This window comes from Hordeum vulgare, chromosome 5H, assembly GCF_904849725.1.
Source record: "Hordeum vulgare subsp. vulgare chromosome 5H, MorexV3_pseudomolecules_assembly, whole genome shotgun sequence".
In the NCBI taxonomy this organism is placed as follows: Eukaryota; Viridiplantae; Streptophyta; class Magnoliopsida; order Poales; family Poaceae; genus Hordeum; species Hordeum vulgare.
Window position 1 is genome coordinate 55,944,018 of NC_058522.1, and position 24,683 is coordinate 55,968,700.

Genomic DNA, 24,683 nt, shown 5'->3' on the forward strand with positions numbered 1-24,683 from the left:
AACAATATTGCAATGCGTGGAAACAAGGCCTAGGGTTCATACTTTCACTAGTGAAGTTCTCTCAACAATGATAACATAATTGGATCATATAACTAGCCCTCAACATGCAACGAAGAGTCACTCCAAAGTCAGTAATAGCGGAGAACAAACGAAGAGATTATTGTTGGGTACGAAACCACCACAAAGTTATTCTTTCTGATCGATCTATTCAAGAGTCCGTAGTAAAATAACACGAAGCTATTCTTTCCGTTCAATCTATCCTAGAGTTCGCACTAGAATAACACCTTAAGACACACATCAACCAAGACCCTAATGTCACCTAGATACTCCATTGTCACCTCAAGTATCCGTGGGCATGATTATACGATATGCATCACACAATCTCAGAATCATCTATTCAACCAACACATAGAACTTCAAAGAGTGCCCCAAAGTTTCTACCGAAGAGTCAAAACGTGTGCCAACCCATATGCATAGGTTCCCGATGTCACGAAACCCACAAGTTGATCACCAAAACATACATCAAGTACTCACATGAATATCCCATTTTCACCACAGATAGACACGTGCAAGACATACATCAAGTGTTCTTAAAGACTCAATCCGATAAGATAACTGTCACAACCCTAGAATAATTTGTTGCAATCATTTGCATCATCACCTTGCATCATGTTATTTTCAGTTTAATTTTAAATGGGGATGATCAAACCCTAGCACTAAATGAAACTCAAATAGTTCAACAAAAAATATTTTCAATGAACCCAAATGGTTTTCAAAAATGTCCACCCTTTCTGGTAAATGTTGGAAACAACATACCAGAGGTGATGAACTTTTTAACAACTCTTTTGTCATTTTAATTTAATCATAAATGCATCTGAAAATGATAACTAAATTGCTATAAATACTTTTAGTCTTTTCAAAAATGCTGAAACTTATTATGGAGCTTGGAAATAATATATTCAGATCCCATACTAATACTAGGATTTTCCCCTTTAGTATTTTTGCACAAACACATAATAACAGAAATAATAAATTGGAAAGAAAACAGAACAAAAATAAGAGAAGGAAGAACTAACCTACGCTCACCTAGCCCAGAAGAGGCCAACCCACCACGGGGACAGTTGTCTTCTTCCTCCTGCCAGGAGGAGAAGCAGGTGCGTGCCCGACGCGCTGAAGAGCGTGCCACGTCCCCGGCCACCTCCTACTTCCCTCCCATCACGCTAGTGACCTGGATGGACTCGCCAGAGCCATCTGGATCGAAGCCACCCCTCCACTCCTCCCCGTTATCTCTCCCCTTCACCCTCTACCCCGCCCTCGCCATGGCCGAGCTCTGGTCGAGCTTGTCGCCATCGTCCCCATCACCTCCGACCACCCCCACACCTCCCTTTCGCGCCCAACAGAACGGCCTCGTCTCCCTACTCCTCCTCGCCATCGGAATCAAAGTCGGAGCCTCCCAGGCGCTGGCACCGTTGCCGTCTCCACCTCCGGCCACCGAAGGCCGCCGTCCCTGATTCGCGATGTCCAGTGCACCGCCAAGCCTTTTGAGCCTGCCATCAGCCTCCCCGTGAGCTTCTCCGTCGATTCCGCATGCTCCCCTTTCCTCTCGCAAGCCGTAGCCGCTACTCCTCCACGGCCGAGCTCCGGCCGCCGCCACGGGCTCGTCCCGGCGAGCTCCGGCCACCCCTCAGCCACCCAAACTCCCCCACTCGACGCAGCTGAGCCGGGGGTACGCCCCAATGGCCTCAGCTGCCGCCCCCGTGCGTGTCAGGTGGATCCCGCCATGGTCAGAGGCCACGGGCGACGAGCTCCGCCGGCCCGAGCAACTGCCATGTGGGCCTGACCGGTCAGGGGTTAGATTAGCCCCTAATGACGCTATTCATTAACCCCAAGGCCACTAACAGTGGGCCCCAATTCATATAAATTAACAATTAGGATTAATCTAACCGTGTTAATTAGATGTGACACTCATGTGGGGACCCCACACGTCAGATTGGACTTTGACCAGGTCAGTTGACCTGCTGACCTCACCATGACATCATGATGACGTAATAAAGCTTTTCTGGATTAATAAAGCTCAGGAAATTCCAGAAAATGTTGAAATCTTTGAAAAATCATAGAAAATAAAATATAAGTCTCATGAAAATAATTTATATATGAAAAATGATCAGAAAAATGTAAGGAATCTGATTATGCCATTTTCATGCTGGTTTGAAAAAGTTAACATCACCAAATAGGCCAAATGATGAATAGGATAAATTTCATATTTAGTTTGGAGATGGAATTTGATACTTATTTGAATTCCCCTTCAATTGTTATGACCAAACATTGGTCAATACAAATCAGTACCTCAAAATACTAACCCCATGCATGTTGGAACAATTTGTTATGAGCATCAGGTCAAATCAATTATAAGGGTACTTGGAAAAATACCCGGCTTGAAGTGATGTTTGAATCCTAATTCAAACCAACTTCAACTTAAGAAATGATAGCCACATTAGCCCTGCCACCTTTCATTTCATGTCTTGAGCATGCATCATAGTGTTGCATTTTCGTGAAGTAAATTTTGTTCTTTCTTGTTTGCTGGTGTTGTTCCCTCTCGGTAGACGATGTTTCCGACGATGTGATCGTTGACATTGATGAAGACTCAATGCTATCTTCAGACGTGTCAGGCAAGCAAAACCGCCTTGAACATCCCAATACAATCCCATTCTCTCGCTCCTGCTCTCTTTTACTGCATTAGGACAACATCGATTCAACTGTTACTTATTCTCGGTAGTTGAACCATTCCTCTGCATGACCTGATTTTGCCACAGTAAATAGTTGAAACAACTTAGCATGAGTAGCAACTATTTGAGCCTTTGTTGTGCTTACTCATGCATCCTTGATTACAATGCTTGCTATGCCTAGAGCTGTGTCGGGTCTGATCCGTCTGGATGATGAATCGGAATGGTTGTGTTCATGTCCTACAGTGTGAGAATAAAGGTGTGAATCTGATTTGGTGAAGGTAGCGTTGAGAGGCCATGTAGGAGTACATGGCGTGTTGTCTCATTGGGACTGTCCTTAAGAACTGAGTTCTGTGTATGTTATCCAAGACAAGGTACTACCATGCATTGGGCCCTGAAATATGACCCCGCTCGGCTTATTAATTTCCTATATCTTTGTCCAGGAGTTGTAATTAGTTTCTGGTGTTTGTCGGAAAAGTGTTGGCGGTCGTGTTTAGCTCTGCCCGACGGGGTAGGCTTCTCTGCGGTACATACACAGTGGCACGGTGTACCAAGTGGCACCCGGATGGTGGGCTTGGGAACCCTGCGCACATCGTTTGGGGCCGTAGAGGAAACCTCGGCCGGACTTCCTTGCGGGTTCAGTCTCAAATAGGCGATAAACCTGGACTAGGGTCTTGTGTGGTTAACGGTCGTGGCCGACACCCACGCAAGTGCTTCCGCTTGAAGGTTGCCGAGATGCATGACGTGCATATGGTGCTAAGTGGTGATAGAATGTGTGAAGAAGTATACCCCTGTAGGGTGATTTTATCTGTTCGAATAGCCGCGTCCTCGGATATGGACTACTTGGAAACATTACGTGGTACATAGACAAGTTAAATGGATACTCTAAAACATGCAAGATAAGTGTGAGTCCTATGGAAGGCTTTCTCGTAGGGAGACGAGAGTGAATCCATAGTGGTGTATTGCATTGGTGAATATGTGGACTCGTGTGCGCTATCCCACCTCAAAGAAAGAACTTGTAGTCGTAGTACAGGTTAGCCAAGAGTCAAAGCTGGCTTGCTGCAATCAAACCCCACGAATCTTCCGTTGAAACATGATGCATATGTAGATAGTTCTGATGTAAGTCTTGCTGAGTACTTTTGTACTCACGGTTGCTTTATTTATGTTTTGTAGAGAAGATTTAGTCTGATTAAAGGTTTCTACGCGATGTGTTCGATGTTGACCGGAATAGCTTGGGAATCCCAGACAGAGGTTTGGCTCCTTTGGTAGGGTCGTAGTAGCTTTTCAGGCTCTTCCAGCCACTTTTAGTAGATGTCTGTACCCAGACATGATTTGCTTCCGCTTTTTGTTTGTATGACTTGAGTGTCGGGTCACGAGACCCCTGTTTGTAATATCACACTATGTTGATTCTTATGAGTCCTTAATAAAAGCTTGAGTCATAGAGTTATGTTGTGATGCCATGTTGTCTCTCCACGTATCGTGCATATTGTCTGTATGTTATGAAATGCATTATATGTGTGGGATTCGACACCTAGTTGTGTGCCTTTAGTAGTACTCTTTACAGGGAAATGCCCCTTTGTGCTTCTATCGAGCCTTGGTAGCTTGCTACTGCTCTAGACACATTGATTGGCTGGCGTGTATCCTTCTTTGCTGTTGTGTCTGTCCCCTCGGGGAAATGTCACGCGGTGTAATGGAGTCCTTGTAGCTTGCTACGACTCGTCTACACACGCTGTTGATCGACACCTGCCTTGCTGGGTTATGTATGCCTGTCCCTGTACGGATGTACCGCTTGGGAGTCATGTCGACCCGGTTTCTTTGTCGTTTGAACGGTAGCAACATATTCATATACGTGAGCCAAAAGACGCAAACGGTCCCGACCAAGGCAAGGTGGCAGCCGTGGAGTTTACCGTGCGTGAGGCCGAAAGTGATGTGATGTGTTACAGGATGGGTTCTTATGACTTAGGATCGGGGTCCCGACAGCTTTGATATCAGAGCTTGACTGCCTGTAGGATAACCAAGCCAAACTGGTCGATGTTGAGTCTAGCAACTCTGTAGTTATACAAGGGAATTGTTTGTGGAAGGGAACGTAAGGCTCTTTTTACTCATTTCCTTGTGTCATTCTTATTCTGAGTCACCCTCTTCTTTATTCTACGGGGTTTAAGAATTAGGCTTTCTCATCTATTCATTAGGATGACGAGTTACTATGCTGGAGACTTATAGAAAAGTTATTGTCTTCCTGGATCAGTGTCTCCATAAGAATTCAATTGCTATGTTGTTAGCTTTCTTGCAGGTTGCCTCATATTTCGTGCCCGTACAGCCGTTATGCTATCCGAGTTTTCCAAGGTTTCTAAATAATCTGGTGCAATTGCAAATCCTCTCATCTCGAGTTAATGTCTTTTGGTCAGACCAAGCACACTAATAAATGTGTTGAGGTATTCTATTACCTCGACGTTTTGTTGAAGTATTAGGAAAACATGTTACTTCGAAAACTACCCAAAATTCTAAATGTGTGCTATGTTTCCAGTGCGATAATTCTGGCCATCATTTTAGAAAGACATCTCATGATGTTATTTAGTTTTTAGGTATTCTATTTCTGGGTCTTTGAATCCAAGGATCATTCTGCTCATCTCTGTTGATAGTGTTGCTAGTTCCTTTAGAATGATTAGTAACCTTGTTGTAGCTGCCAAGGTTCATGGTATATCATTCTTCCAACACCATGAATCATCTTTGGCAGAAGTTCTCCGTGAACTAAAGATCATAACAAGAGTGCTCGTGATGAGTTCTCTACTCCATATTGTGATTCTGCCTACTCCGCCCTTCTGCATGGGTTATCTGGAAGAATTATGTTGAACTCGTTCGACATTCTAATCCATGCATCCATAACTCAAGAAATCATGTGCTCTTGAGTTGGCCCTATCTAGTTGTATTTTGATCTTCATCATTGAAAGGATAGTCAAGAGTAGTTGTGCATTCTTGTTATCAATGTCTTCTATTCCTGTATTTTGTCAAGTTGTGCTATTTCCAATTGACTGGGAGAAGTAAACTCCAGTACCTCATCCTTTTCTTGGATTGGGTCGAAGTAGATGCAATCCGCAGATCAAAATGCCAATCTGGGTTTTGTTCTGTTCTATCTTGGAGTATTATCTTCTTTTGTCAAGAATATTATGAGAATTGCACCATCTCTTATGAACTCTTGATGTAGTGATATTTCTCGCTATCATTGTTCATCCCTCGGTTTTCGTGTTGGTTGTAACCGGAATATCGACAAGTGAACCATGATGTGTGAAATCAATACTCCTAGTAATGCCATTGTTTAGTAGTTAATGGACAACAAGTTCACTCTTATGGTGATGATGATTGAATCGTCATCCTAAGATTGACCGTGCTACCTAGTCCATGTTTCATGGTGCACTTTTCGATCAATGAGTTAGGATTTTCTCAATCTTCGCTCTTTGATCACATCATCTTTCCCTGAAAAGCAAGATTGTTCCCGAGCTTAATAATATATCGGTGGTTCGTGATTTTCCGAATATCTTCTTGGAAGTATTACCAGGTTATTTCCTGACTTTTATGATAGATCTCGTGATCAAGTTGGTTTCTTTATAAGCCATCTTCTCCAAGAATCCGTGTTGGATACCCCGAGCTAGTTGGTTAAGCTAAACAACAACTTGGAGAGTTGGAAGATAAAATCTTCGCCTAAACTTAGCTCATTTAAAAAAAAGGATATTTTTCCTGTTGTGAGAGTCTTGAAGAAAGATGATATTGTCATCGGTTGATTAGTGTGATCAATTGTTGCATATATTATCTTGTTCAATTTTGATTTGAGTATGCGCTATTGTCAAATCAAACTCAGAACCAAAGATTTTAGTAACGGTGTCTTACTCATGGATTCTCTGAGCATACACCATTATATTCTTTGATCTGACCAATGCTATTATCTTGCTCACATAGTTGTGGAAATCCATTTATATGGGTATCTTGATGAATTGTTGTTGAGCCCATCGGCAACATTCTAATTTGTTCCATGATCTATGTTGGACAGTAAGCTAGTGCTGGAAACTTTGTAGACATTGTCTTCGTGTCTCGTGCACGAGGTATATGTTAGGTGTAAGAGATTATTGTCGGGTACGAAACCACCACAAAGTTATTCTTTGTGATCAATCTATTCAAGAGTCCGTAGTAAAATAACATGAAGCTATTCTTTCCATTCAATCTATCCTAGAGTTCGTACTATAATAACACCTCAATACACACATCAACCAAGACCCTAATGTCACCTAGATACTCCATTGTCACCTCATGTATCCATGGGCATGATTATACGATATGCATCACACAATCTCAGAATCATCTATTCAACCAACACATAGAACTTCAAAGAGTGCCCCAAAGTTTCTACCGGAGAATCAAAACGTGTGCCAACCCATATGCATAAGTTCCCGATGTCACGAAGCCCGCAAGTTGATCACCAAAACATACATCAAGTACTCACATGAATATTCCATTGTCACCACAGATAGACACGTGCAAGACATACATCAAGTGTTCTTAAAGAATCAATCCGATAAGATAACTCCAAAGGGAAAACTCAATTCATTACAGGAAGGGAGAGGGGGAAGAACATCATAAGATCCAACTATAGTAGCAAAGCCCGAGGTACATCGAGATCAAGACATCTCAAGAACACAAGAGAGAGAGAGAGAGATCAAACACATAGCTACTGGTACATACCCTCAGCCCCGAGGGAGAACTACTCCCTCCTCGTCATGGAGATCGCCGGGATGATGAAGATGGCCACCGGAGATGGATTCCCCCTCCGACAGGGTGCTGGAACAGGCTCCAGATTGGTTTTTGGTGGCTACAGAGGCTTGCGGCGGTGGAACTCCCGATCTAGGTTTCTTTTTGGGGGTTTCTGAATTTATAGGAATTTATGGCGGTGGAATTATGTCGGTTGGGCCCACGAGGAGGTCACAAGCCTGGTAGGTGCGGCCTAGGGGGGCCGCGCCTCCTGGGCTTGTGACTCCCTCGTGGCTCTTCTGGCCTTCTTCCAAAGCTTCGGGGGTCTCTTTTGGTCCAAAAAAATCATCTCGAAAGTTTTATTCCATTTGGACTCCGTTCTGAAAAAGGTCAAAAACTTGGAAAAAACAAAAAACTGGCACTTGGCACTGAGTTAATAGGTTAGTCTCAAAAAAGATATAAAATAGCATATTCATGCATATAAAACATCCAAAGTTGACAAGATAATAGCATGGAACCATCAAAAATTATAGATATGTTGGAGATGTATCAGCCCGCGCGAGCAGGTCGCCTGGGTGACCTGTGGTCCCCCTCCGGCCCTTCTTCGGCCTGTCTTCGGGATCTGTTCGGAAACTGCTTCCCTCCAATGTTCTGATGTTGCAACGCTTCGCACTAATTTCTCCACTAAATCCTGCGTCTGCTGTTTCGGCACTGGAATGTTGTAAACTGTGTAAAATAAGCCAAAACACTATAAGTACATCATCATAATGTGAAATATGTCAATGAATAGAGATGAATTATGAGACAAAATAGTGATGCATTTTGGATGTATCAACTCCCCCAAGCTTAGACCTTGCTTGTGCCCAAGCGAATACTGAGCTCGGTAAATCTGTCCACAAGTTTAGAGAGTGAAGTGTCGATAAATAAGTATACAGACAAGAAGCATCATAATTTCTCTACTAGACTCAACCATCCTCAACAGCAATCTCAACTCATAAGGCCCTTATGAAAGAGTAATATCAATTACAATCAAAAGTAGGTCTAAGGAAACTCGTCAAACCATGGCAAACATGTCCTTGGTCAAAGAACAACTAGTAACTTTTAACTTTTGCTCTTCCTATTATATTTTGATAAGATCAACTGAAGCTTTTTGAAAGAACATGTTATTAGTCAACAAGTGAAAATGCTAACACAAAGGAAGATGTTTGCTTTAGCTAGGCTTTAACAAACAACTTACTTATCTTAATGATAATATCAACAAAGGTGTGATATGGCAATTCTCAACGAAACAACATAAATGCATGCATCTTTGTCAACATAAGGTGTCTGCTCTTTTTAGGATAGAAAGAAGTAGGTTTTACTGACTCAACATAAAAGTAAAAGATTGGCCCTTCGTAGAGGGAAGTAGGGAAAAATCATGTGCTAGAGCTTTTAGGGATTTTGAAATCATTAAGATTGTAAAAACAAGCTTTTGAGAGGTGCATAATTTGTCAATGAATGCTAGCAGATAGCCCAATACTTCTCATGCTGGACAAGTTTTGAGGAACGGCTCCCAAAGTGGGGACGATCACATCCCCTTAGTCTCCTTTGTTTAACACTACCAAAGTTTTTCTGATTTCTCATCACCAAAGCGTGAAGGAGGTTTTGTTTGTTGTTATTATCTTTTACGAGCTGGGCACACTCATGCCATTCCCTTGTGTTATTAGGGGTTTGCAGATTAAACATGCAAATCTAGGATAAAACTTGTCCAGTATGAGAAGATCATGAATTATCTACTACTTCCTCATGAGCTAAAATAGAGGCACAAAACAAGGAGTAATATTTGAAGGTTTAAAGATAGCACATGAGTAATATACTTTAGGAGTGGTGGTGAAATACCACGTATAGGGAAGGTGTGGTGGACTCTTGGGAAGGTTGAGGTTTCAGGGCATGGATGCACAAGCAGTATTCCTGCTTAGTGCAAGGGTTGGCTAGCAAAGGCTTTTGAGAGCAGACAAATAATGTTGACTTGGATGCAAAACAATATAAAGTTTAACATCGAGAATTGGCATAAAACATCAAGTTGTCTTCCTTGTCAGCATAACACTTCAAGCACAAGAACATAACGGTTTTGGCTATGTCACTACTAGAAAAACTCATGCTTTTTATTCTGACCAATGCTATGTTTGCCAAGATTAAATAAAGTTTTCAAAACCATACCTGATATGTAAGATCAATACTCCCATAAGAATCAACATATAAGATCGATTGCATGAACAAAATACCAAGTGCAGCAAAGAAACCAATAGACTTCTCATTAATATTCCATCATAGACACTGCATGCTCAGGGATATAAGACTCTCCACAAAGAAGTGATAGACCTCAATGCAAACACCTATTTCATAAGATAAATTCCCTAGACATGATACAACACTAAACTTGACCATAAAAGGTAAAGGATAAAAATAAATAAAGATACCGGGCACTCCCCCAAGCTTGGAACAAGCTAAGGGAATGCCATTACCCATGAAGATTTTACTCTTCATCCTTGTTCTTGTTCTTCAGGTCCGCTATTATGCGCCGAAGGGTTCTGTTTTTAGCTTCCAATATGGCCACCTATACTTTAAGCACACGGAAGTCTTCATAGAATTGGTTAGTTATTCTATATGCTTCGGATATAGTAGATGACACAGGTGGAGCTCCCGGTGGAGGGACAGTTTCTGAAAGGTTCAGAGAAAGATCATGTTGAGGGTTAATAAACCCCACGAGGATGGGGTTGTTGGAGCTGGATCCTCATGATGAAGGATCTCCTTCTTGCTGGGTGCTGACCATCTTGACTTCCTCTCTCACGAAGCACTCTATCTCTGCTTGTCTTGCGGCTATCTCTTCATTAGTAGCCCATCCAGTGACCTTCCCTTGGTTGATATCTTGCTGGACACGGCGGGGACGACGACCCGTGTAGTCTTCCCCACTTGAGTCGCAAGAATACACCTCGAACAATAGCTTCTTAGTCTGGCAGAAAAAGATCGAAAGAGAAAACGCACAGAATCGCAAGATACAAAGCCGGGATGATCCGGGAAATATATAGCAAACATTTCTGCACCAAAAGGAAGGTAACAAGCCAAAGTAGGGCCAGATATGGACTCCGGGTGGTCCAGGCGACCTCCTGGTGCGGCCAGGAGGTAGCCCGCGCTCACAGGTCGCCTGGAGCACCTGGAATTCCTCTCCGGCTCCACTTAGGCTCGGAATTTTTCTACTTTTTGAAAAACACATAATTCGGAACTTTTATTGATGTTCGCGAAGTTCCCTTACCGTATTTCATACCTTTTCTTATTCTGCTTCTGCCGGTGTCTGACACAGTGTTGCAACATGTTCTTCATGAGTGGCTACCTGTATCGCATCCACCTCCACATTGATGGGGTCTCTAGCCATGTAATGCTTGAGTCGTTGCCCATTCACAACATATGGTTTTGTGCCTTCAAAATTATTAATCTTGATTGCAGAGGAGCGGTAGACTTCTTCGATATGGTATGGTCCTTCCCACTTGGAAAGTACTTTACCTGGAGAAAACCTAAAGCGAGATCTATACAACAAAACTTTATCACCAACATTAAATTCACGTTTCAAAATTATCTTTTCATGTCACTTCTTTACCTTTTGTTTGAACATTTTTGCGCTCTCGTAAGCTTCACTTCTCCACTCATCTAGAGAAGTCAAGTTCATGAGGCGCTTTGCACCAGCAAGTTTTGGATCAACATTAAGCTCTCTAACAGCCGAGAAAGCTTTGTGCTCTAACTCTAGAGGTAGATGGCATGCCTTTACATAGACCATCTTATACGGAGACATCCCCATGGGATTTTTATAAGCAGTTCTATATGACCACAAGGCATCTCCTAGCTTATTGGACCAGTCCTTTCTACAACTGTTAACTGTCTTTTGAAAGATCAACTTGATCTCTCTATTTGTGAGCTCAAATTGCCCACTTGTTTGAAGGTGGTAAGGTGAAGCAATTCTATGATTAACATCATATTTTGCTAGAGCTTTTCTTAAAGCACCGTGTGTAAAATGTGATCCTCCGTCGGTCATGAGGTACCTAGGTACACCAAACCTGGGGAAGATTACATCCTTGAGCATTTTCAAAGATGTCTTGTGATCAGCACTTTCAGTTGGGATTGCTTCAACCCACTTGGTCACATAATCAATAGCTACTAAGATGTGAGTGTATTTGTGTGAAGGAGGGAAAGGACCCATAAAATCAAAACCCCAGGAATCAAAAGGCTCAATGACTAGAGAATAATTCATAGGCATCTCATTTCTCCTACTAATATTACCAACTCTCTCACACTTATCACAAGATAAAACATAATTTCTAGCATCTTTAAAGAGAGTAGGCCAATAAAAACCTGACTGGAGAACCTTGTGTGCGGTCCTCTCACCGGCATGATGTCCTTCACAACGACTGCTATGACATTGTCTCAAGATATCCTTCTGCTCATACTACGATACGCATCTCCTCACAATTCCATCCGCACCTTCTCTAAAAAGAGGTGGGTCATCCCAAAAGTAATACCTCAAGTCGTGGAAGAACTTCTTCCTCTGCTAGAGTGTTCAACCTGGAGGCAAAAACTTTGCAACAATAAAGTTAGCATAATCTGCATACCATGAATCTGAATTGGATTGCACTTTCAAAACAGCTAATTGTTCATCAGGAAAACTATCGTTGACCGGAATAGGATCATGTGGTATGTCCTCCATCCTGGAAAGGTTGTCTGCTACGGGGTTGTCTCCTCCCTTCCTATCAACAATCTGCAAATCAAATTCTTGATGAAGAAGGACCCATCTAATAAGCCTTGGTTTGGCATCCTTCTTTTCCATAAGATACTTAATAGCATCATGATCAGTATGAATGATGACTTTAGAATCAATAATGTAAGGCCTAAACTTATCACAAGAAAACACTACCGCTAAAAATTCTTTCTCAGTAGTAGCGTAATTCTTTTGAGAACTATCAAGGGTTTTGCTAGCATAATGTATAGTATTCAATTTCTTATCAACCCTTTGCCCTAACATAGCTCCAATAGCAAAATCACTAGCATCACACATGATTTCAAAAGGTAAATTCCAATCAGGTGGTTGGACTATAGGGGCGGTTATCAAGGCTTTCTTAAGAACTTTGAAGACTTCCTTACAATCTTCATCAAACACAAAAGGAATATCCTTCTGGAGAAGATTAGTGAGGGGTTTCGAAGTCTTAGAAAGTTCTTTCATAAATCTTCTATAGAAACCAGCATGACCGAGGAAACTACGAATACCTTTGATGTCCTTTGGATAAGGCATCCTCTTGATTGCTTCGACTTTTGCTTTGTCTACCTCGATTCCCTTTTCAGAAATGTGTCCAAGAACAATTCCCTCATTGACCATGAAATGGCACTTCTCCCAGTTAAATACCAAGTTCATCTCCTCACATCTCTGCAAAAATTTATTAAGGTTGTGGAGACAATGGTCAAAAGAGGTTCCATAGACGGAGAAATCGTCCATGAATACCTCCACAATTTCCTCACAAAAACCATGAAAGATAGCATACATACACCTTTGAAAAGTAGCACAAGCATTGCATAAACTAAAAGGCATACGTCTATAAGCATAAGTACCAAAGGGACAAGTAAAAGTGGTCTTCTCTTGATCGGCAGTGTTAACATGAATTTGAGAGAAACCACAGTACCCATCAAGATAGGAAAAGTGATTTTTTTGGATAACCTTTCAAGCATTTGGTCGATGAACGACAGCGGGTAGTGGTCCTTCCTGGCCGCCTTGTTCAGCGTCCTGTAATCAATACACATTCTATACCCAATAATAATTCTTTGAGGTATTAGTTCATTCTTATCATTAGGAACCACAGTCGTACCTCCTTTCTTGGGAACACAATGTACCAGACTTACCCACTTACTATCAGCTATAGGTTAGATAATACATGCGGCTAGAAGCTTGCGGATTTCGGTCCTCAGAACATCCCTCATCTTCAGGTTCAACCGTCGTTGATGATCAACAACCGGTTTAGCATCAGGCTCAAGATTGATAGTATGTTGAAAAATAGATGGACTAATCCCCTTAAGATCATCAAGGTTATAGCCAATAGTGCCTCGGTGTTTACGAAGGACTTCCAATAATCGCTCTTCTTCATATCCTGAAAGGTTAGAATTGATAATAACATGATATACTTTCTTTTCATCTAAATAAGCATACTTGAGCATACTGGGAACAGGTTTGAGATCAAACACCGGGTCTTCTTTTGGTTTCGATAAAATTCCCAAAGGTTCAACCGGAAGGTTGTGCTTGAGGATAGCAGGTTGTCTCAAGAATATATCATCTAACTCATTCCTTTCCTGCATATGCATATCATTCTCGTGGTCCTCCATAAATTGCTGCAAAGGATCGTTAGGAGGAATAGCAAGAGAAGCAATCTCTTCGATAATTTTATCATTACTGGGCAGATCAGTGCCATGAGTTTGCTTTGAGAATTTAGAGAAGTTAAATTCATATGCCTCACCATTAAATTCAACACATACTTTTCCTTTCCTGCAATCTATAATAGCTCCACAAGTTTTGAGAAAAGGCCTACCAAAGATAATAGGGCAAAAACTATCTTGCACTGAACCAAGTACTAGAAAGTCGGTAGGATATTTTACATTTCCAGATAGAACGTCAACATCTCACACAATTCCAATAGGAGAGATAGTTTCTTTGTTTGCAAGATGAATAGTAACATCAACTTCTTCAATTTCACACGGTAGAATCTCATTCATGATCTCTTGATAAAGTGAAAAAGGAATAACACTAGCAATGGATCCCAAATAACATAGCCCATAATAATTATGATCTCCTATTTTAACAGATACAACTGGAGTACCTGAAATTGGGCCTTTATTCTTGGTTGTAACAAGGTTAGTAGAAACAACACAAAAATTTATATTGGAATCCTAATATTACTAGTAACAAGATCCTTGACTAACGCAACTTGAGGATCGACTTTAATCAGGTCCTCATGCTCATCAGTCGTTCTTTCACTTTTATTCCATATGCCTTTGACACAAGAATGTTCCCTCGTCCTTGCGGGAAAATGGGGCTTTTCATATACAACTGCAGGCAAGATAGGGTCAACAACATTAATACCAACAGGTAATTCCTTAAAAGGTTTATGGTGTTGATCCTCCTTCTTCTTAGAAGAGTCAATATGAGAGGCAAAGTATTTGCAAAAATCAATTAGAAGCTGGGAATCAAGACCAATCTTAGCACAAAAGGTATTGAAGTAATCAGTTTTCACATAGCTCTCAATGTAATCACACTCATAATTGATGACGTGTTCAATACATTTATCAATCTCCTAGTCTTCAGTGTTCTTCTAGATCCTTTCAATAAGATCCCACTTAGCTTTAGTGCTTTTACTGGAGAATGCCCCACTAGAGGAGGCATCAAGCATCTCTTTATCTTGACGAGAAAGTCTTGCATAAAAATTTGTAAGAATAATTTCTTTGGAGAGATCATGATTGGGACATTTGAGAATTAAGGACTTCAATCTCACCCAAGCTTGAGCGATGCTTTCTCCGTCATGAGACCAAAAATTATAAATATAGTTGATGTCTCGATGTATTTCATGAAGAGGATAAAAGTTTGCATAAAAGAGAGGCATAAGATCTTCCCAATTTAGTAAGTGAGAGTCATCAAGAAGCCTAACCAATCTAAATCCTTATCTTTGAATGATAGAGAGAATAAATGTCTCATAACAAAATCCATCGATATACCTGCAAGCTTAAATAAGGAGCATAGTTGGGAAAGATATAGCAAGTGTTCACCTGGATGTCAATCTCCTGCATATCGATTAGCCAAGACACAATCAATAATACCAGTTGGTATTTTAAAGGGCACAATTTCAGTAGGTGGGGGAGGCTTATCCACCACAATAGCATTGGGGAGGTTCCCCACAAGCAACAAACCGAGAGTAGAGTTGTCCATAGGGACAAAAAGCGGAAATAGTAAAACAAAAACAGCACGTACAGCGTAAAGGTTTCCTTACCAATTTCACTTACCAATAGCGCTACACTCCCCGACAACGGCACCAGAAAATGGTCTTGATGACCCACAAGTGTAGGGGATCTATCATAGCCTTTTCGATAAGTAAGTGTGTCGAACCCAACGAGGAGCAGAAGGTACTGACAAGTGATCTTGAGGAAGGAAGAACTGCAAGTAATGAAAGGTAACTTTTTATGGATTTTCTAGTAATAGCAACAAGGAAATAAATGCAAGGAAAGTAAATGGTGCCGAGGTGCAGCAAGTGACCAATCCTTTTGAACACAAAGGATAAGCCGAGGGACTAAACTTATAAAGACTAAGGCATTCCCGAGGACACACGGGAGAGATAGTCAAGTGCTTTCACCATATTCCGGCTAGTACTCTGTTTTGTATTGATAAGTGTTATGTGGGTGGCTCTTAACTAGTGTACCGTCTAGGCTAAGACAAGTACTCTCTTATGGTTAATCCCTCTTGCAAGCATCCGCAAATACAAGAGAGAAATTAAGGCAAGCCTAACTGTCGTGGGTATAAGTCTGACAGTAGATGTGTAGGGTACGAAAGGATGGGCAGTGCCTTAGCTACGGTGAGGTTGTATGAGTTCAGGCCCCTCTACGGTGGAGGTAAAAGCCCTACGTCTCAGTGCTATTGGGAGCTTAGTGTCGAGTGGAATATAGGATTACAATAAATGCCAACCCCTGCACCAGTGGGGAAGGGCGGCTTATATAGAGTAAGCTGCCCTTGACAACGGCCCGGTGGACAGGGGTGGAATAGTGGCGAATAGATGCCTACGTTAGAGGTAACGTATGCCTTAAATGCTAATAATGGTGTATGAAAACGTATGACCGTTGCCCTCTTGGGAGGTTACGATGTACATAGTGGAATTCAGTCGGTACGTTAAATACGCTCCGAATGCTCGTCACCGACTGGATGATGGGGGAGTCCTTAGTTCAGTCGGAACTGACTAAGGGCCTTGTCCTTTATGAAGGGTAGTCCTTGGGTAGGACCTATAGGGCAGGCCTATGACCCTACCCTAGGACTATAACCCCATCATTAGTCCCTGAATGGATCGGGGTTGGAACAATGAAGTGATGCCTGGAGTACGGATCTGACTGGTATGGATGTGACTATGGCGTTGTTTGCCTCGATCCATTTTATCCTCTCAACCAGTGATCCGAGTGAATATATCAGTGAAACGAACCATCAGGGACCGAGTGCTTCCGCGGAATATTTCGATGTGACCGGTCCAACTGACAGCGGCGGATTTTCCGGGATCCTCAAATTTCGGTTGCCGCGCGCTCAGCGGGGATGACGACATCGCCATCGAGTAGTTTCTGCCGCCTCGATTACCGCGCCGTTATCTTCTCCACTAACATCGCAGCAGCCGGTCGGGGGATATGATTTCGGGGCCACCTGTTAGTAACTCAGTCGTAAGCTTATTTAAGTCTCTCCGGCGGGGGTTTCTTGTTGCGCTGCCCTTGTTACTCGCATTCACCTCGATCCTCCTGTAGCTCCCTGCGCGCTCCAAGCCTCCTCCTTCCTCTCCTCCTCGCCGGATCTGTTGCCTTCACCATGACGAAGGGACAAACAAGCAAACTCGAGTCGCAGAAGAAGAAGAAGAAGAAGAAGGGGGCGACCCATGCTCAGCGGCGACAGCGGGCACTGCCGGCGGGTTGGATCCAGGGGGATTTCCTCCCTTCCACGGTGACGACGGACGATTTGCTGGAGCTAGTGGAGCACGACATGATCGCCAACAAGTCGTGGAGGCTGCCGGCGGAGGGCGAGACGGAGCCGGCGCCGCAGGAGGGGGAGCGCGTCCTGCTGCTCAGCCACGTGTTCAGGGGCTTCTCCTTGCCTCCCCACCCCTTCTTTAAAGGTATTATGAATCACTTCGGGGCGCATCTCCATCATTTTCCTCCAAACGCGATAGCCCATCTTGCCGCATTCGTCACCCTTTGCGAGTGCTTTATTGGATGTCCGCCCCATTGGGGCTCTTTAAGTACATCTTCTCCGCTAGGTCCCAGACTGTCAAAAAGCTTAGCCAGTCGAACGATAAAACCCATCTCCTCCAGCTCTGCGGGGGCTTAGGCTTCCAGAAGAAAACGAATAGTAGCTACCCCCTCTCCAGTTGTCCGAGTCAGTTCGGAACTGGCAGTCGACCTGGTTCTATTGCTAGGACATCGCTTGTCCGAATGCCGCGACTGGGTTGCCACCCTTTAGCCTAGACCGTCCGGCCCCTCCCAGGAAGCTTGCGCTCTCAAAGGTGGAAAAGATCCAGATCCAACCTCTGGTCGACGCGCTGATAGCCGTCGTCCGCAAGGGAGTCACCGGCACAGATTTGCTGGAGACTTTTCTGGGTTGGCGCATCCAGCCGCTGCAAGCCCGACACCACGCCATGTGGCACTACACGGGGCCTAAGGATTCCACTCGGACTCATCCAGAATGCGTGACCGGGGAGGTTGTGACAACGTGGGTCCGCGGCATCACAGGCGCATGTGACAACCCTAGAGGAGCCCGACGGGTGAAGCCCTTCCGCGCCGATAATCCTCCTCCGAATGAGGTGAGCACCTCTTGTCGAGTGCTTTCAATCTTCTTAGACTTATCACTTTTCTTGTATCACCGCCTGACGTCTGACGTTGCCGACTGTGTTTTGTGCAGGAGTGGACTAGCTGGTATTCTCCCGTCTCGAACGGGAATCTAGCTGAGGAAGAGGAGGGCAGCATGGATAGCGCCGAGTATGTCTTCGACAGTTGGGAGATGGAGGAGGAGACTGAAGAGGAGGAGCGGGCGGTTGGGGAGCAGAGCTCGCCACCTCCACCATCAGAGCCTCGAACTAAGCGCCATCATGAACCCGCGGCTCCGCCGGCTCCTCCAGCGGCTCCGAGTGCTCCGCCAGCTTCTCCCATGGCTCCGAGTGCTTGGAGCGTGAAGAGGACTAGGGACGCTGTTGCCGAGCCCACGGACCAGCCATCCAAGGTGGCAAAACCTAGCGGGCCCAAGCCTTCGAAAGCTTTTCCTCGGATGAGGATCGCTGTTCCAGTCGCCTCAGCGTAAGTGTCTTGTTCTCCCATCTTCCTTCAGTATCTAGTTGAACTCATGCTTATCCGTCGAGTGGATTTTACTCGACAGAGCTGCTACCTCCGCCACCTCTCTGCTGTGCCAAGACGATGATCCCATGGACACGGATAACGCTGCCACATCCCAGCAAGGTACGCTGTCATGACTCCAAGAGTTTGTATTATTGTTTCATGAGCGCTGTCTTTAATCTTGCCCTTTTTCTGTAATTTCATGTTGTTCAGTCGGGCTTCCTTCGGAGGTGATTCACCTGGAGGACGACGACCAAAGGGGGTCAGGACCAGCTTTGGCGCCTGTCCTTGAGGTTGTCCCATCTGCTGCTGCTCCCACCATGGACGTGCCGCCGACCGAGATGATGCCGCTGACTGAGACGGTGCCCCTCGCGGCGGAACCGACTGGAGCGGAACTTGGGATGCCCGAGGAGTCTTCTGTCGTGCCGGGTCCGTCGACCGTCCAGTACAATGCCCGACACCTCCCGGAACACCAAGTGGGGGCGGCCAAGGAGGCCATGGTGCAGGTGGAGCTGATGGTGGGTGACACCAAGGGAGCGTATGACTCCATCACGTCTTTGTACAAGAGAAGCTTGGAACTCCGGGACGATATCCGAGTAAGTGCGCTAGTAAGTGTTTACTTTCCTCTTGTCACCCACTGGGGGTTGCAGTGATAGACCCGGATACAGTAGGATTAGTTTGCAGTGGGTTCACTCCGAGTGAACCCAGTGGGCGTAGTCCCCGAGACTTCTGTTGAGTGCTTGCACCGGCAGTTGTCTTTATATGCATTTTCCGTGACCTGATCAGATCAGAGCCGATCTGCCCGAATGGTACCAGTGGGGGCACTCCGAGTGCACCCACTGGGTGTAGTCCCCGAGTGTTACTCAGGTCGGGTAATAGTAGTCTCATAGGTTTGTCTGTTTGTCCTGTAGCTCAATAGGGCTGGCCTGTTCGAGCTTCATGCCAGTGGGGTCACTCTTAGTGAACCCACTGGGTGTAGTCCCCGAGACCGCTGTCGATTGCTTGCATCGGCAGGGGTCTGAAGAACTTTCAGCTTTGTTTGTTTTCCTTGTTGAATGTGTCTGATCTTCCCTTTGGGCTGATTTGGCAGAAGACTTGCGAAATGGGATCCGCGTACAATGCTCTCAAGGCTGAAAAGATTCAGCATGTTGCGGAATTGGAGGCGGCTGTGAATGACTTGGCTGGTGTGAAGGGGGCTCTTGCTGACCGAGAGAAGTCTTTGGAGGAGTCCCGGGAGACCAACAAGGCATTGGTGGCCGAAATTGAGAAAATGGGCAGGCAAAGAACTGAACTGATGGGACAGATGAAGTTGATGAACAATAGGTGCATGGCGCAGGAGAAGTACGTCAGCGACTGGGCAGGGAAGATGATTGCACTGCTTGGTGGTAAGCTTTTTGCCGAGTGCTTCGTGTCTTTGGAATTTATTCCGCGCTTACTTTCTGCTTGTCTTTTCTTGGCAGATTTTTGTCTGGACGCTGAGGCTGAAGCAGCCGACATTGAACGGTCGGTTGTTCCGAACGTTCCACTCAGCGACGAAGCCAACCGGGACATGCTCCGAGCGCATATTCGCCTTGGCAGAGTGGGACCTTTCATTGGCCGCCTGAGAGAAGTCATCGGCCGGATCGACAAGGAGCTGTGGCCCGAAGACGATTCCCGACGAGAAATATAAGGGTTGATGACTTGGCCGGAGGACGTCCCGAACCGAGTGCAGGCATGGAAGAAGTCTGCCGCTCATTGTGGTGCGGATGTGGCGCTATCTCTGGTCCGAGTGCACTGCAAAGAAGCTCGCGAAGAAAAGCTGAAGGCGTTGCAGGTCGCCAACACCAAGAATCTTCGATTCAAAGATTTCATGGAGACCTTCATCGACACAGCCACTCGCATCGCAGACGGGATCGACCTTGACACCTTTGTGGAGCCTGCCAGTCCTGGTGACGCTTGAAAAACTTTATGGTGAACGCACTTTTGCCTCGGAATGCCGAGTGTTATCTGTATCAAACGTTGGCCACTATTGTTGGCCGTCACATTTGTGGTTCGGTGTGGATAAGCTTGATCCACACCGAGCCGACTGATCGTAGATCCAACTTTGAATTCGAATCGAATATTTTGCTCTTCTTTCGCCAAGTTTTTGTTGACACGATTTTGGCTCGTGGTTTTTGTTTGGTGTTTCTTGGTGAAGCCAATGGCAAACATTCGGAGCATGTAATTGTCAGTTGTCTTCACATCCACATGAGCCTCAATGAGGGTCTGCTAAGCCTCCGAGTGGATCTCGAGGATACACTCGAAGGAAGCTTTTTACTTAGGCGATTCTGGATCGTAGCTAAGTCCCCGAGTGCGGCATCTCATGCACACTCGGAGTGAGTTGATACTCATGTAGTTGTCAGTTGTCTTCACATCCACATGAGCCTCAATGAGGGTCTGCTAAGCCTCCGAGTGGATCTCGAGGATACACTCGAAGGAAGATTTTTACTTAGGCGATTCTGGATCGCAGCTAAGTCCCCGAGTGTGACTTTTCGTGCGCACTCGGAGTGAGTTGATACTCATGTAGTTGTCAGTTGTCTTCACATCCACATGAGCCTCAATGAGGGTCTGCTAAGCCTCCGAGTGGATCTCGAGGATACACTCAAAGGAAGCTTTTTCTTAGGCGATTCTGGATCGCAGCTAAGTCTCCGAGTGCGGCATTTCGTGCGCACTCGGAGCGAGTTTGTACTTACGCGATTCTGAGTCGTAGCTAAGTCCCCGAGTGCGACTTTAGTGTGCACTCGGAGCGAGTTTGTACTTAGGCGGTTCTGGGTCGCAGCTAAGTCTCCGAGTGCGGCTTTTAGTGCGCGCTCGGAGCGAGTTTGTACTTAGGCGATTCTGGGTCGCAGCTAAGTCCCCGAGTGCGGCTTTTAGTGCACACTCGCAGCGAATTTTTTTACTTAGGCGACTCTGGGTCGTAGCTAAGTCCCCGAGTGCGACTTTTAGTGCACACTCGGAGAGAGTTTGTACTTAGGCGATTCTGGGTCGCAGCTAAGTCCCTGAGTGCGGCTTTTAGTGCACACTCGGAGAGAGTTTTTTAATTAGGCAACTCAGGGTCGCAGCTAAGTCCCCGAGTGCGACTTTTAGTGCACACTCGGAGAGAGTTCTTTACTTAGACGACTCTGGGTCGCAGCTAAGTCCCCGAGTGCGACTTTTAGTGCACACTCGGAGAGAGATTTTTTTACTTAGGCGACTCTGGGTCGCAGCTAAGTCTCCGAGTGTGACTTTTAGTGCACACTCGGAGAGAGTTTTTTACTTAGGCGACTCTGGGTCGCAGCTAAGTCCCCGAGTGCGACTTTTAGTGCACACTCGGAGAGAGTTTTTTACTTAGGCGACTCTGGGTCGCAGCTAAGTCCCCGAGTGCGACTTTTAGTGCACACTCGGAGAGAGTTTTTTTAGACTGGAGTCTGCAAACGCGGAAGAATTTTGGACCTGCTAGAAATCAGTATGCTTTGTATTACTTCAATGATTCTTGTTCTTTACATTGCCTCTGTCGGCGGTCACGTGTAGAAGCGCTTCAGGAGATCTCCATTCCATGCTCGCGGCTCGTCCGTTTCTCTATCGAGGTTGTAGAGTCGATATGCTCCGTTGTTCAGCACCTTAGAGATGATGAAGGGTCCTTTCCAGGCGGGAGCCAACTTGTGAGGCCTCTGCTGGTCCACTCGGAGCACCAGGTCGCCTGCTTGGAATGTGCGACTCCTGACGTGCCGCGCGTGAAATCGCCGCAGATCTTGTTGATAAATTGTTGAGCGAGTCAGTGCCATCTCGCGCTCTTCTTCTAGTAGATCCATTTCGTCTTGCCTGGCTTGCTCTGCTTCGGCTTCGGAGAAGAGTTTGACTCATGGAGAGTTGTGAAGCAAGTCACTTGGAAGGACTGCCCCGGCTCCATAAACGAGGAAGAACGGGGATCACCCTCTAGATCTATTCGGAGTTGTGCGGAGGCCCCACAACACCGACGGCAGCTCGGTGACCCATGCGCCGACGGCATGTCAAACTTCTCGCAGGAGTCGAGGCTTCAACCCTTGAAGAATAAGTCCATTCGCCCGCTCTGCTTGCCCGTTTGTTTGGGGGTGCGCCACAGATGCAAAATCCACTCGGATACCTTGGCCTGTGCAAAAACCATTGAATCTGTCCGAGTCAAAGTTTGTGCCATTGTCAGTGATTATGCTGTGCGGGACTCCGAATCTGGCGATGATGTCTCTGACAAACTTGATGGCCGTAAGGGCGTCGAGCTTCTTGATGGGCTTGGCTTCAATCCACTTGGTGAACTTGTCGACTGCTACCATTAGATGAGTGAATCCCCCTTGGCCTGTTCTGAATGGACCGACTGTATCTAATCCCCACACTGCGAACGGCCAAACAAGAGGGATTGTCTTCAGCGCAGATGTTGGCTTGTGGGACTTGTTCGAATAGAACTGACAGCCTTCGCATCGGTCGACCATATCCTTTGCCATTTCATTCGCCTGCAACCAGAAGAAACCAGCTCTGAATGCTTTGGCGACGATTGCTCTTGAGGAGGCATGATGGCCGCAGGTTCCCGAGTGAATTTCTTCCAGGATTAACTTTCCCTCCTCAGGGGAGATGCACCGCTGAAGGACGCCTGAAATACTTTCCTTGTACAACCGGCCACCAATGACGGTGAAGGACTTCGACCTGCGGACGATCTGCCTAGCTTGGACTTTGTCTTCTGGTAATTCTTGCCTCAGGATGTACGCAATGAACGACACAGTCCATTCGGGGACAACGGCAAGAATCTCCATAATCAAATCAACCACAACAGGGACCTCGACTTCAGTCGGATCTGTTGAACTCTTCGGTTGTACAGGTTCCTCTGTAAAAGGATCTTCTTTCACCAAAGGGAGATGTAGGTGCTCGAGGCAGACATCACTCGGGACTGGTCTCCGAGTGGATCTGAGTTTTGCCAACTCATCAGCTGGTTGGTTCTTGAGTCGCGGAACATGGTGAAGTTCCAGACCTTCAAACTTCTTCTCGAGCTTCCTTACTACGTTGCACTATGCAGTCATGGTGGGGTTCCTTACATCCCACTCCTTCATCACTTGATTAACCACCAGATCTGAATCGCCATAGACCATCAGGCGACGGACGCCGAGTGTGATGGCCATGCGCAATCCATAAAGGAGAGCTTCATACTCTGCCTCATTGTTGGAAGAATCGAAATGTATCTGCAACACATACTTAAGTTTATCACCTTTTGGCGATATGATCACTACGCCAGCGCCGGAGCCATTCAACATCTTGGACCCATCGAAGAACATAGTCCAATGAGCAGAGTAGATGTGAGTCGGTTGCTGTTGTTCTACCCATTCTGCTATGAAGTCAGCCAGAGCTTGAGACTTTATAGCCTTCTTGGCTTCGAACTTGATGTCGCAGTATAACATCTCCATAGCCCACTTCGCCACTCGGCCTCATGCGTCTCGATTGTGGAGGATTTCCGACAATGGAGCATCAGAAATGACAGACACCGAGTGGTCTTGGAAATAATGAGCCACCTTCTTTGCAGTCATGTAGATCCCTTAAATAAGCTTTTGATAATTGGGATACCTCTGCTTGGAAGAAGTCAGGACTTCGGAGACATAATATACTGGTCGCTGAACCTTGTACGCTTTGCCTTCTTCTTCGCGTTCGACTGTGAGAACAGTGCTGATGACTTGATTTGTAGCCGCAATGTACAGAAGAAGGGGTTCTTTACTGAGCGGGGCAGTAAGAATCGGCTGGGTGGAAAGCAGGGCTTTGAGGTCGTCGAATGCAATTTGGGCTTCGTTTGTCCACTCGAAAGTATCTGATTTCTTCATGAGTCCGTACAGAGGTAACGCCTTCTCGCCGAGTCGAGCGATAAACCTGCTCAAAGCCGCTAGGCAACCTGTGAGCCTTGGAACATCATGTATTCTGACCGACCGCTCCATTCGGACGATGGTCCCGATCTTTTCGGGGTTGACATCGATCCCTCGTTCGGAAACGAAGAAACCGAGTAACTTTCCGCTGGGAACACCGAATGAGCACTTGGCAGGGTTGAGCTTGATATCGTACCTACGAAGGTTGGCGAATGTTTCTGCC

General features: G+C 45.4%; 1 pseudogene; it reads right to left on the reverse strand.

The window, feature by feature from the left end:
* Window positions 1-1,684: 1,684 nt before the first annotated feature.
* Window positions 1,685-24,683, reverse strand: part of LOC123396311 — a 51,098-nt pseudogene continuing 28,099 nt past the window's right edge.